We start from the raw sequence: 13,563 nt of genomic DNA on the forward strand, positions 1-13,563 counted from the left end.
CTCCTTCTCCAACATTTTGTGCATACGTTTTTGTCTCAGGAACTTTCTCTGGTACAGTCTCTTCTTCTTTTTCTTCTTCTATTTTCTTGCATGAAATTGCTGTTCCATTTTCTGGCTCACTCTGATTTACCAATTCTTCCAAATAATCATCCCGCACCCCCCCCCCCCCGATTGGAGGGTTACAATTAAGCATTTTTCAGATGTAACTGTCTCTCCTTCAAACAATCTCCTCTGAAAGTTTTCCTCTGAATCCATCTCTATTTCAGCTACAATTGCCTTTTCCTCCAATGTCACTGTTTTTCTGCACCCACATCATGAGAAAAACTTCTGGTAGCAATTCTACCATTTCAAGTACATTTTCACCAACTTTCACTCCAGTTTCAACAAAAGCTGAATCAGCCATGTTTTCTCCCTGCTCCTCCTGGCTGCCTCCTTGCCTGGACAGGAAACAGGAAGTTAGGATGTGTAACACACAAACTCTTCCCTGACCACCAAGAGTAGGGGAAGTTCCCCGATGCCCTTGACATATTACCCCTAGTAGTATAAATACCACCTCAGGTTTCCACTAATAACAGGCTACTAACTTAGTGGGTCTAACCTTGTCAGCAAAGGATAAAATGAATCACTGTCATATAACTTGTATGTGCCCTTAACCAATGTTTTCATATTATGCCTAATTTGGTATAATTATTTAAACTGTATTTGTTTTTTGTATTATTTTTAACGACTGTAAAATTATTATTCTTAAAATGTTTGTAATAGTCAGGAACATTTCTCCTTTGGGCCCCTGGTGAAAATAGTCTCCTACCCAGTCAGACTTTCCTGGTAATCAAATATCAATAAATAAATAAATAGTACAGATTTCTTTAATGTGGAATTTTTCAGATGAATTTTACTTCTGAAAAGATTGCAAATGATATAGCAGGGATTGTAATAGACGTCTGAGTGGTGTTTTATGGTTGAAATGTTCTGAAAAGGGTAGTTTTGTCATTATTGATTGATACATGTTTTTCATTGCTTACTGGAATAAATGTTCAAATCTACAAATTTAAAACAGGCTTTAACAAATGGTTCTGTATTATACTACTACTTCTTTCGGCTGCTCCCGTTAGGGGTTGCCACAGTGGATCATCTGTTTCCATTTCTTTATGTCCTCTGCATCTTGCTCTGTCACACCAACCACCTGCATGTCCTCTCTCACCACATCCATAAACCTTATCTTAGGCCTTCCTCTTTTCCTGTTACCTGGCAGCTTCATCCTTAGAATCTTTTTCCCAATATACTCGGCATCCCTCCTCAGCACATGTTCAAACCAATGTAATCTTGCCTCTCTGGCTTTGTCTCAAAACTTTCCAACCTGGGATGACCCTCTAATGTACTCACTTCTAATCCTGTCCACCCTCGTCACACCCAGTGCAAATCTGAACATTTTTAACTCTGCCACATCCAGCTCAAACTCCTGCCTTTTTGTCAATGCCACTGTCTCCAACCCATATAACATAGCTGGTCTCACTACCCTCTTGTAGACCTTCCATTTCACTCTTACTGGTACTCGTCTGTCACAAATCACTCCTGACACTTCTCCACCCACTCCATCCTGCCTGTAGTCTCTTCTTCACCTCTCTCCCACACTCACCATTACTCTGAACTGATGATCCCAAGTATTTAAACTCATCCACCTTCGCCACCTCTACTCCCTGCATCCTCACCATTCCTCTATCCTCCCTCTCATTCACACACATATATTCTGCCTTAGTCCTGCTGACCTTCATTCCTCTTCTCTCTAGAGCATATCTCCACCTCTCCAGGGTCTCCTCCACCTGTTCCCTACTTTCACTACAGATCACAATGTCATCTGCAAACATCATAGTCCACGGGGACTCCTGTCTGATCTCGTCTGTCAACCTGTTCATCACCATTGCAAATAAGAAAGGGCTCAGAGCTGATCCTTGATGTAATCCCACATCCACCTTAAACGCATCTGTCACTCCCACCGCAGACCTCACCGCTGTCACACTACCCTCGTACATATCCTGCACCACTCTTACATACTTCTCTGACACTCCCAACTTCCTCATACAATACCACAACTCCTCTCTAGGGACCCTGTCATACGCTTTCTCTAAGTCCACAAAGACACAATGCAACTCCTTCTGACCTTCTCTGTACTTCTCCATCAACACTCTCAGAGCAAACATCACATCTGTAGTGCTCTTTCCTGGCATGAAACCATACTGCTGCTTACTAATCATCACGTCCCTTCTTAACCTAGCTTCTACTACTCTTTCCCATAACTTCATGGTGTGACTGATCAAGTTAATCCCTCTGTAGTTACTACAGCTCTGCACATCACCCTTATTCTTAAAAATCGGTACCAAAACACTTTTTCTCCATTCCTCAGGCATCCTCTCACTTTCCAAGATTTCATTAAACAATCTAGTTAAAAACTCCACTGCCATTTCACCTAAACACCTCCATGTTTCCACAGGTATGTCATCTGGACCAACAGCCTTTCCATTTTTCATCCTCTTCATAGCTATCCTTACTTCCTCCTTGCTAATCCACTGCACTTCATGATTCACTATCCACACATCATCCAACCTTCTCTCCCTCTCATTCTCTTCATTCATCAGCCCCTCAAAGTACTCTTCCCATCTGCTCAATACACTCTCCTCGCTTGTGAGCATGTTTCCCTCATTATCCTTTATCACCCTTACCTGCTGCACATCTTTACTAGCTCAGTCCCTCTGTCGAGCCAATCGGTACAGGTCTTTTTCTCCCTCCTTAGTGTCCAACCTGTCATACAAGTCTTCAAATGCCTTATCCTTAGCCTTTGCCACCTCTCTCTTTGCCATGCACCTCATCTCCTTATACTCCTGTCTTCATCTCTCTGACAACCCCACTTCTTCTTTGCCAACCTCTTTCTCTGTATACTCTCCTGTACTTCCTCATTCCACCACCATGTCTCCTTGTCCTCCTTCCTCTTTTCAGATGTCACACCAAGCACCTTTCTAGCCATCTCCCTTACTAGCTCTGCTGTAGTTACCCAGCTATTTGGTAACTCTTCACTGCCACCCAGTGCCTGTCTTAACTCTTCCCTGAACTCCACCTCACAATTACCCTTTTTCAATTTCCACCATTTGATCCTTGGTGCTGCCCTCACACTCCTCTTCCTCTTCTTGATCACCGTCATCCTACAAACCACCATCTTATGCTGCCTAACTACACTTTCCCCTGCCACCACTTTACAGTCTCCAATCTCTTTCAGGCTGGCCCTTCTGCATAAGATATAATCCACGTGTGTATCTCCCTCCACTCTTGTATGTCACCCTATGCTCCTTCCTCTTGTTAAAATACGTATTCACCACAGCCATGTCCATTCTTTTTGCAAAATCCACTACCATCTGACCTTCTGCATTCCTTTGCTTAATTATACAAGGAACATAATTTAAAACAATCAAACACATGAATCAATGAGCACATGCATGTATTCATGGCCCTAAAAATGTGTGTAAGGGGCATATGTTTTGAAAATAGCCCAAAAAGTAAACAATCTACCACTGGCCAAATGCTTTTTCTTTGAATGTGGGTTTCAATGCAGTTTCAGTGAATTTGAGTTAAGGACAGAGAAGCTTACTTTTGTTCATATCAGTCTGCTTTCAATGTGAGGCTGTATTGTTTTGTTTACCAAATGGCTATCAGTGTTTGTGGTATAAAATTTAAAATAAAAGTTTTAAATTAAACCCAAATATTTGTAGTCATTGTAGAAGCAAAGAGGAAAGCAGTACGCACACTGACAGGATTCAAACAGCATTTATGGTTACCGGGGAGGAGAAACAGCCAACTAACACGATACTGGAATAGTTGTGGGGGGATGTGGGGCAATTCTTTACCCTGCCTAGAACCCCATTTGACTACAATCCAGCTCTGGTAATGCTAGGTCCCATACCACTGACTAAAGATTCTGTAGAGTTATGTGCTAGTCTCATAAGAAGGTTCAAAATCAAAGTTACAGTTGTGGAATGGGAAAAATCCTCCCTTCTACAGCTGATAACCTTCATCTTCTAAGCTAATTGTCAGAATGTCTATGAAAATCATCCAAGATATTCTCTCTTCAGTTCTTTGATTATTCTAAATTTCTGTTCTTCTCAAAAATCAGTACAGATGACATTAAAGGCCTCACATCTGGCCTACCCACTGTGATGTAGACTCAATTATGAAACAAATAGAAAACTATCACATGAAATAAAATTCACTTTTATTATTTCCTTATACATTCGATTTCCATAAACTCCTCTGCTCTTATAACAGGAGCCACACTGCTATTGTATAGGATTTTTGCTTTCTGTTACCTGGCAACTCCATCCTTACCCTCCTTCTCCCAATGTGTCCAGCATCACTCCTCAGCACATGTTCAAACCAACACAATCTCACCTCTCTGGCTATGTCTCCAAACTCTCCAACCTGAGCTGACCTTGACACACCCAATGCAAATCTTAACATCTTTAACTCTGCCACCTCCAGCTCTGACTCCTGTCTTTTCATCAGTGCTACCATCTCCAAGCTATATAACACAGCTGGTCTCAATGCCATCTTGTAGATCTTCTATTTCACTCTTACTGGTACCAGTCTGTCACAAGTCACTCCAGACACTCTTCTCTATGCACCCCACCCTGCCTGCACTCTCTTCTTCACGTCTCTTCCCCCCTCACCATTACTCTGAACTTACAATATTTACATATAATCTTTACATACATCTGCAGCAGCATTATTTATTTATTATGTACATATATATGCATATAAATGACTATATCACGAATGGCTGACGTCACACAACTGTCGCAATCAAACTACTGAACACAAAAGGCAGAGTGCAACACTGAATGTACAAAACACAGGATTGTGTAAATACAAATAAAAAAATACTATGTTTTTGCAATGGCATATAAACTCCCAAAAACAATTAGAAGCAATTTTTGCAGGGAAGGCCCTATCTATGCCCCCTTACACCCCAATACCTTATTCAAATAGTGAGGTCGCACATTTAAAGAAAAGTCATATTCTAAATTCTTGTTGTTGTGTAATTTCACACAACTCATACACTTGTTACAGCTACTTCTTTAGCTAACACTTTCTTTTGAGGCAAATTCATTTACAAACCCCTTACCAGATATTACAATCCTGCCTTCATGCGACTGGCAATAGGATCAACAATCACATTAACCGGGATTCAAACTTGGGTATTAGTGTGTCTATGTCTATATAAGTACACATACACATTTTGTGTGTGTTTGGCATTTGGAAAGCCACAATTTATGAAGCATACAATTCATTCTGTATATCCGATTGTAACTTATACTAAGAACTTTATTGTATACAAAACTGATAGAATTACTAGTTGCATATCTCTTGTGTATCTGTATATATATATATATATATATATATATCTATATATATAGATATATATATATATATATATACACACACGCATATCCTGTATATTTGTCATACCTAATCTGTACTTTCTTGCATATGCTCTCTGATTACCTTGTCTCCCACCCTCCCAACAGTTGCTAAAAAAATGGGTTGTTCTTCAATAAATAACTCCATAAATAAGGATAAATATTGATACCAAATCACGTCTGTTTTTTTTTTCAGTATAATATTATGTGAGACTTTTTAAAAACAAGCATGCATCCAGGCACACTTTGCATTTTTCCAACTGTATTTTTCTGATCCTCTCTCAGAAACATATAAGCTGATACCTACAGTTCATGGTGTTGTGCATAATACTGAGGCACTATTTAGAAGATGCGTTTTTTTAATGTGAAGTAGCTGTGGAGATCACACTAAGTTTGGGAGCAAATAAAATAACCAGATGACTAAAGTCTTTTTTTTCTCTTAATAATAAATCACAAATATTTCAAGAGCTAAGGAAAACTATAACACATTTCCATTTTTTTTTCATATTCCACAGAAGCTGAGAGAGGCCCTCTACATAAGTGATTAGAGATTCAACTTAAAGCAAGCTGTCAGGCAATGAATAGTCCTTAGAAACTGGCCTATACCATTAAACTTTAAGGGGGAATGTCAAATAAACAAAAGGATTAGCAGTTCCACAAAATTCTTTAACACCACATCTGCTCTTATATAAATAGAAAGGTACTTTAAAACCAAGTAAGAATATCAGAGTTTCAACAGTTTCCTTGCATAATAGTTTGTTATTTACGTACAAGTACGAGCACTACAGAAACAGCATTGGTACCATCTTCTTTCCCTCTGCTTCTTCACATTTTCCACCTTCCTCCCTGCAATATTGGCTAACTTCTGAAAAGGCAATCAGGCAGAAAGACAACAAAGGTTCTGGAAAAAGAAACTGGGAAGAAACGCATGATCCAAAGGAAAAAGATATTTGACTTTTCTGTGCACACCTAAGGTAATGAAGGTAACTTTTCTGTGGAATGTTTTTATTTTTATTTGAAAAGTAAATAAAAAGTCATAGATAGAAAAAAAAATGAACATTTTCAGCATTTTGGAGTAGAAAATAAATGAAGACTTCTCAACAGCAGAGCTTTCAATAATTTCATGTAATAGAGGGTGATAGCAGATTAGATAAGGAATGTTTTGTGGAACACAGATATTAGGAATTACAATGTGCTTCACAAACAGCTGTACCAGAAATTATTTTAAGAGTAAATGTGAAGCATGCAGGCTCAACAGATGCTTTTTTGCCCCTTAATGTTTAAAATAAGTGCTAGCAGAAACAGATAAAGAAAGGCTTTGTCTATCTGAAAATGTACAAAGGTTATACAACAGCAATGTCTGATTAGTAGAGAAAAATAATATTCACTGTATTTTGTTCCGAGTGATAGCCGCAGACCTACAGCAAAAAGTCTTATAGGATGAAACTGTGCCTGAAATGCTACCATGCGGTTATGTTGTAGTGCCAAGGAAGTAAGGATTGTATTCAATTATTTATACTGGACAGTAGATGCTAGTAGGGCATATTTAGTAAATAATACAGCAGGACAACTGACCCATTTGGTATGAAAGAACTGTTAATAATAAAGCAATCTGCCATTTTTGTAAAGCTGTGATCAGCCCTTAAAGTTGCTAATGTTAATAAATGTTTGTTTACTTTTTAAAAATATTTCCAATGTTCTCTGCATCGCTAACATAGCCATTTATATTTAAATTTATGTGTATAAGTATGCATATATGCATTTTATTTACTTAAATTTTGATTATTCAAGCAGTGCTTAAAGCCATGTTATGGAAAGTTTGGTATATGCAAGTCAAATACTTTTAAGTATCTAACCTGTCCATGCAGACCATCTAGATTCAAAAGTGAGAGATGAAAGAGTTAAACATCTGACAAGATGCTGCACCTCAGTTTAGAGATGGGGCATGTGTTTCTAGTTCAGAAACTCATATGGCTGCATCTGCGTACAACACATACTTAAATCCAGAATTCACTCGAGCCCTTTAGAAGGAAGATGAGGGACATACACTAGCACATAGCAATGAGACCACATGCCACCAGAATGTTGCTCACATTTACTCCTGACTCTTTCTATCAGATTGGTAGGTTTAAACAAGTGAAATAAACTACAAGGGTAAGAGGAAGGAACCAGAAAGCACTACAAGTAAATGAAAGGAAGAGCAAAGCATGAGGGATGAATTTGATATTAAAAGAGTTAGTTTCTTAATAAAGGGTTAGCAGCTTGGGGCATTAAAAATTTGTTCAATCTAGAAATCATTAAAAGCTTCAGAGATGCAGTTAAAGAGCATCTCTTTAGTAAATCTACCTGCAAATGCTACAATGACCAAGGTTAGGTAACTTACCATCCTATATTGTGAATACTAGAATCAATTTAATAAACTTTTCTTGGCCTCTAAATGTGGCATCTTATACACAAATATTTCATATGCATATATGAGCTGATGTACTATATGTATGATTGTACTGAATTTTCTGTACATCTTAGCTTGCATTTTGCATGCCCCCCCCCCGGTGCGCTGCGCTGCGACTGGATCTTTTAATGGTACTCTAACTGCACTCATTCTTATTTTGATATGTACTCATTTTGTAAACATTATTTGAAAGACTGTGCTAAATGTTCTGATCTTTAAGCATGGACCATTGCTGAAAAGGGCCAGCACACCAGCAAACAAATAGTAAGTACGTAAATAACATTATATAAAAATATTAGAAAACAGGATTAAAACTGATAGCCCATCTCACTGGTCAGTCAAAGTTGTAAAATAGTACAATTATGACAGAGAGCAAGCAGAGAATTTTGTGAGCTGCGCTGGAGTTAAGCTGGCAAAATTGGCAAATGATTTACTAGCCTTCTCCAGGACAGGGAGCATTTGTTTTTGAACTACAGGCCAGAGAACTAAAGTCACATTTTTTTAAATATAGCTGAGAAGATGACAGTCTGTAAAGACTACTTTAAGGATTGAGTAGGATTCATAATGTTTTTGTTAACATAGTGGTCCTGTATATTTGTACTGTAGACTGTACCATCTAGCATAATATTCTGAAAATATTTCAGAAGTTGCTCACAAATTCTACAAATGTCATAATTCAAATCTGCATATAGACATACATATGGAGATACAGTGACACATGATGGTCTGCAGAGAGATTTTGAAACTTCTCACAAATAGCAGATGTGTGCAAAAATAAAAAAGCAGAAGTGAAATACAGAGGCATCCCCACTCTATATGCACCCTAAATAAAGTAGAACAAGTAACTGAAGAAACAGCACTAATTGCAGCTGTCATAATACCAATCATACCTCTCAACTGTACAGAGTTTCTCAGAATGCCCAGATTTTTGCCTCTTTATTTTTGTCTTTTTTTTCATGAAACTGTGGTTTTCTGGCAAATTAGTGGTAAGTCATTAAAGACTGAACTTAGAAAATAATGACAGAAATTTGACTTTCAGACTTCATACACTTAGGAAAATTCATGATAATGCAAAACCTGTTATTCTATCAACTTTCTAAGTTTGTAAGAGCAACATTTTAAAATTGTCCTATTTTGGCACCTTTGCCCCACTTTTATTTATGGCTTTGTCCAGAGATTGAGAGGTATATTACAGCCTACCTGTTTTTTTCCTCAAATCAATGTCCATGTAACTTGCATAACGGAGATAGTTAAGTAGTGAGCTGTAGCAGTTTTATACTGCTTGGTAAGGCGGCTGTAACTGTGCCAGCAGACAGATAAATAAATAAATAAATAAATAAAAATCTAGTTTGCATCAGTCTCCCGTTATATAAAGTGAGTTATCTTTATTTGGATAAAAAGAAGATATAGACAGAGTACTTCAAGCATTGCAATATTCACCTAAGATGATCTGCCCTACATCAAACATTGTTTGCTGGAGATAAACACTCATAAGTTTTGACTGTTTTCACAGGCTGCCTCTGTCCATAAGGGACAAGGGCGCCACCTCAGAAGTGAATTTGTAATTTCCATCCATCAATCTAGATTGCACTTGAAGATGGTCAGGGAAGGGTTCTGCTTCACATGAAAAGGAAGCCGGAGGAGGGGCAATCTCTGGGACACACATTTGTCTCTCTAGCATAATTTATTCATGTTAGAGTTCAGGTTTAGATTTTTGGAGTGGGTATCCCTCATGCATTTAGTTTTGTGAGTATGCAATATTTCTGTCAGGGCTGGGTCAGAGACTGCCTTGTATGTCAGACACAGATCACCTCTCAGTAATTGGTAGGAAACTGAATACAGTGATAGGGCTTTTAATTGGTCCACATATGACATGTTGGTTATACCCTGTATTTTTTTTTTTTGAGAGAAACCTCTGAGGGAGCTCCAGCTGTTGCAGGTGCCTGGTGAATTACATGCTAAAGGCTGCATTGCAATTGAATATTGGTCTGATGAGAGCTGAATACAGTGGTACTGTGACATCCTTAGATCTGGAAGCCATGCCCTTACTTATAAGGTGAGCCATGTAGAAAGATTTCCTCACCACCATGGACATATGGTGGTCAAAGTTCGTATTACTATCTATCTGAGTACCCAGATCTCTCAATACTAGGACCACTCTTAGGAATGCTATCAATGATGTAATTTGCAGGGTAGGTCCTCAGGTAAGAAAGACAAGCTTTGCATGCAGGAAATTGTACTGTTGTTGTTGTCTCTTTCGGCTTTTCCCGGTTAGGGGTCGCCACAGCGGAACTCCGGTCCGCTAATGATTGGTAGTTGATTTTTACGTGCCGAGTTACCAGCCCTGACACACAACCTTCAACGAAGGTACGCCAATTTACGCATGTCTCCACGCAGAAGACGCTGAGAATCGAACCGGACAGCGTCTTACTGTGAGGCGACAACGCTACCGCAGCACCACCACCACTGCGGGTCCCTGTAATAATCCAAAATATGGACAGAAAATGAAAATTGTAATCAAAACATGTGAATAGAACTTTAATGCATGCCATTCTGCCCAAACTCACCACCCCAACACCATGCTACTCGATTAAAAAAAACGCAGAGTGATTCATGGCATGAAATTTGTTCAGCTGGAGCTTAATATTTTCAATGATCAGCTTCCTGCTCCTACACTGAGCTTAAACAAGCTTAGATTTCAGCATTCAAGGAAAACAAATAAGTTACAGCACTGGGGATCTTTTCTTTCAAAAACAAAATACGGTCCGTCCTGAAGTTCAGACAATGAAAGACTGACAAAAGCTAGGGATAGATCTCAGGTGAGAAACGCAACTGACCACAGGAATACAGAGTTATAGCCCATCAACTGAAAAACTGAGAACACAGAAAAAGAAAACAGTCACAATAGCCTTACTTAATTAAAAATAAAAAAATTGAACACACTCTGAAGTCTGAACTATCAAATCACTGAAAACTCAGGACTGAAAAATGTGTACCAAGATGCCATAATAGTGACAAATGTAACAATAACTTGTGTGGGAGTTTGCAAAATAAAGTGTTTACCTTACAAACACAAAGTGCACAGCTTGATTCTCAAATGAGATAATTGGTTAGGCTTAAAATGGCCCACAAGGGCAGTTAGCCTAGTAATGACCTACGAACTACTAATGGCACGTTTAACCCTTAACTGCTGACCATTTTTAGGTCTGTCCCCAAGATACTGTATTCTGGGCTATCTCTGTTCTTTAATTTAAAATCATAGCTCTCTAAAATGGTTTAACATTTATTTTTTAAAATTACTAGGTAAGTATCAATAAAATACCATCAGAGCTTTGCTCCTATTATCAAAGAAGACAAAAAGCAGGAATAATGAATTTGACTGATGCTTAATATAATTTTTATGCTTTAGTGTCTGCAAATATGAAAACACTCCTTTTAGGGTTGAAATCACACGAACATTATATATTTATTTTAGTTGCTTTTGTCTATTTTTAGTCTGAATATGTATTTTGTAAAAGATTGTCTGTCAATTTATAAAGGCCATTCTTGCCTGAAGTCTACCCTACAGATATTCTTAAAAATATTCTGTGCTACACTCCTTGATAATCCCAATTTCATTTTGTTTTGCAAAGTCCAATAGCATTTAAAAAAAGTAAAACAAATTGCTCCAAGGCTGCAAAGGTGGCGCTGGAAATCCAGAAGCAAAAAAGTCCAAAACAAATGCTGGTACTCCTTCTTCCACACAAGTAGAAAATGAAAGGCTGCCAGTAGAGTAAAAAACCTTCGCTTTATTGTAGAATATTCACACCAACAATCCCATCAAGCGCTTTCACTCAGCCCTTTGCTGAGCTTTTTCAAGATAAAATAACCTTCAAGTGAACACTCCTTATATACATATAAAATTCAGCTAATTGTATAATTAATTGGTTAATTGGAAAAAAATTTAATCCATTTAACCCTTCATTTCCTTTTCCTACAAGGAATGTTTTTAAACCGCCTCTGCAAAATGAAAGTTGTTACATGTTAAAAATGCAAAGTGCTGCAAAACCCATTCGTTTTTAAACTCATCTAGGTGCTGTTGAGTATACACAGTAAAATAAATAAATCCATCTACAAACATCAAATTACTAACCATTTTTTCTTTCTTTTTCCCAAAGGGATATTTTCAAACAGTTTTTGCAGAATAAAACTTGTTACGTAATAAAAATGCAAAGCACTGCCAAGCATACTCATTTTTAAAATTGCTCAATTTCCATTGAATGTACACAATAATAGAATAAATCCATCTGCACACATCGAATTAATAAACCACATATGTACATTTACTTGCTCAGGCCTTCTTGTAAATAATGGTCGAGCAGGTATATATTAAACCACATGTCTGTTTAATAATTTAAAAAAAATTTTATGTTGCCTGTCTATAATTGTCATGAAGCTTGCTCTCTGGAAAACCCTTTCAATTGATCCTACAGACACTATGGCCTTAAATTTATAATTTTGCCTTCCTTAATTTCAAGACGCTGCTGATACTGCAAGCATCATTTAGACCTGGCCATCTTCCTGCATCTAGTCTTAGCTGCCATATCAATTCTTTGTGTTCCAACAGGGTCTCCCAATCACCCCCTCTAACATCTGCTTTTACCTGTTCCAAAATGATGAATTTAATCTCCATATCGGGACAAAAAAGAGAATGCCTGTAAAAAGCATTAGTTTCCTTTTTTTAGTTATGTCATAAAAATGCTCATAAATTCGTCTTCTTAAAGTTCTCTCCGTTTTTCCTATATAAAAACTTTTGCATTTCATACATAAGCCTAAGTAAACAATAAATTTAGCATTACAATTGTAATAGCCCCTCGGTTGACACAAAAATTTTCTTGATGGTAAATATAACTTGTGTCCATTAAATATCGCTGGGCATTGTTTGCACATTCCACATTTATATGTGCCTTCTTTTTTATTGTTCACATTTAAACCCATTTGTTTGGTCTGTTTCATTTCCAACATTTCTTTTAAGTTGGTACCTCTCCGTCTAACAAATCTGGGAAACTCTGGGATCATACTGCCCAACCTGTCATCTAGTCTCAAAATTGGCCAGTATTTTCTTACACTACTTTCTACAATGCCTGAGTCAATACCAAAAGTGTGGATGTATCCCTTTTGTTCTAAATTTTGCAATCTATTGCTTATTTGGCAATTTAACATACCTGTGTTAATCAGCAGTGGTTGGTATTTCGTCCCCCTATTAGTGCTCACTTCCTTCACCAGCTCCTCAACCAAACCACTTGGGTACCCTCTTTCAGAAAATCTTTCTTTTAAAAAATTAACTTCTTCTCTGAAAAATTGTGATGTATTACACATTCTAGAGGCACGAATAAATTGGCCCTTGACTATTCCTCTTTTTTGATAATCAGGGTGATTACTTTGAAAATGCAAAAATGCATTTGAATAAGTGGGTTTCCTAAACACTTTGGAATTAAATCTATTATTGACATTATCCTTAACTAAACACACATCCAAATAATCTAAGCTATCCAAGCTTAAAGAATGCGTAAAGGTTAAAAAGGAGGTGGTGGAATTGATGTAATCAATAAATTCCTGGACACTGGCCCTGGTACCTTCCCATATAAGGCAAATGTCATCAAGAAATCT

At 37.6% G+C, this 13,563-nt stretch overlaps 2 protein-coding genes across 5 annotated transcripts in view; one reads left to right on the plus strand and one right to left on the minus strand.

Annotated features, from left to right (window-relative positions):
* CDH23 (cadherin related 23) overlaps positions 1 to 13,563 on the minus strand; it is a 2,508,764-nt gene that overhangs the window by 2,085,725 nt on the left and 409,476 nt on the right. The window lies entirely within an intron of this gene.
* The window catches only part of CCHR14.PART0H10orf105 (chromosome chr14.part0 C10orf105 homolog), a 56,905-nt gene continuing 49,526 nt past the window's right edge, over positions 6,185 to 13,563 (plus strand). For 2 of the 4 annotated variants that reach the window (XM_044056948.1, XM_044056950.1), the window contains exon 1: positions 6,185 to 6,445. The gene's annotated coding sequence lies outside the window, so the exon portion shown is untranslated. The remainder of the gene's footprint in view (positions 6,446 to 13,563) is intronic. The other 2 variants (XM_044056946.1, XM_044056949.1) reach the window with 2 other exon arrangements.

This window comes from Protopterus annectens, chromosome 14.part0 (genome assembly GCF_019279795.1).
Source record: "Protopterus annectens isolate FY-2018-M chromosome 14.part0, PAN1.0, whole genome shotgun sequence".
NCBI lineage: Eukaryota > Metazoa > Chordata > Ceratodontiformes > Protopteridae > Protopterus > Protopterus annectens.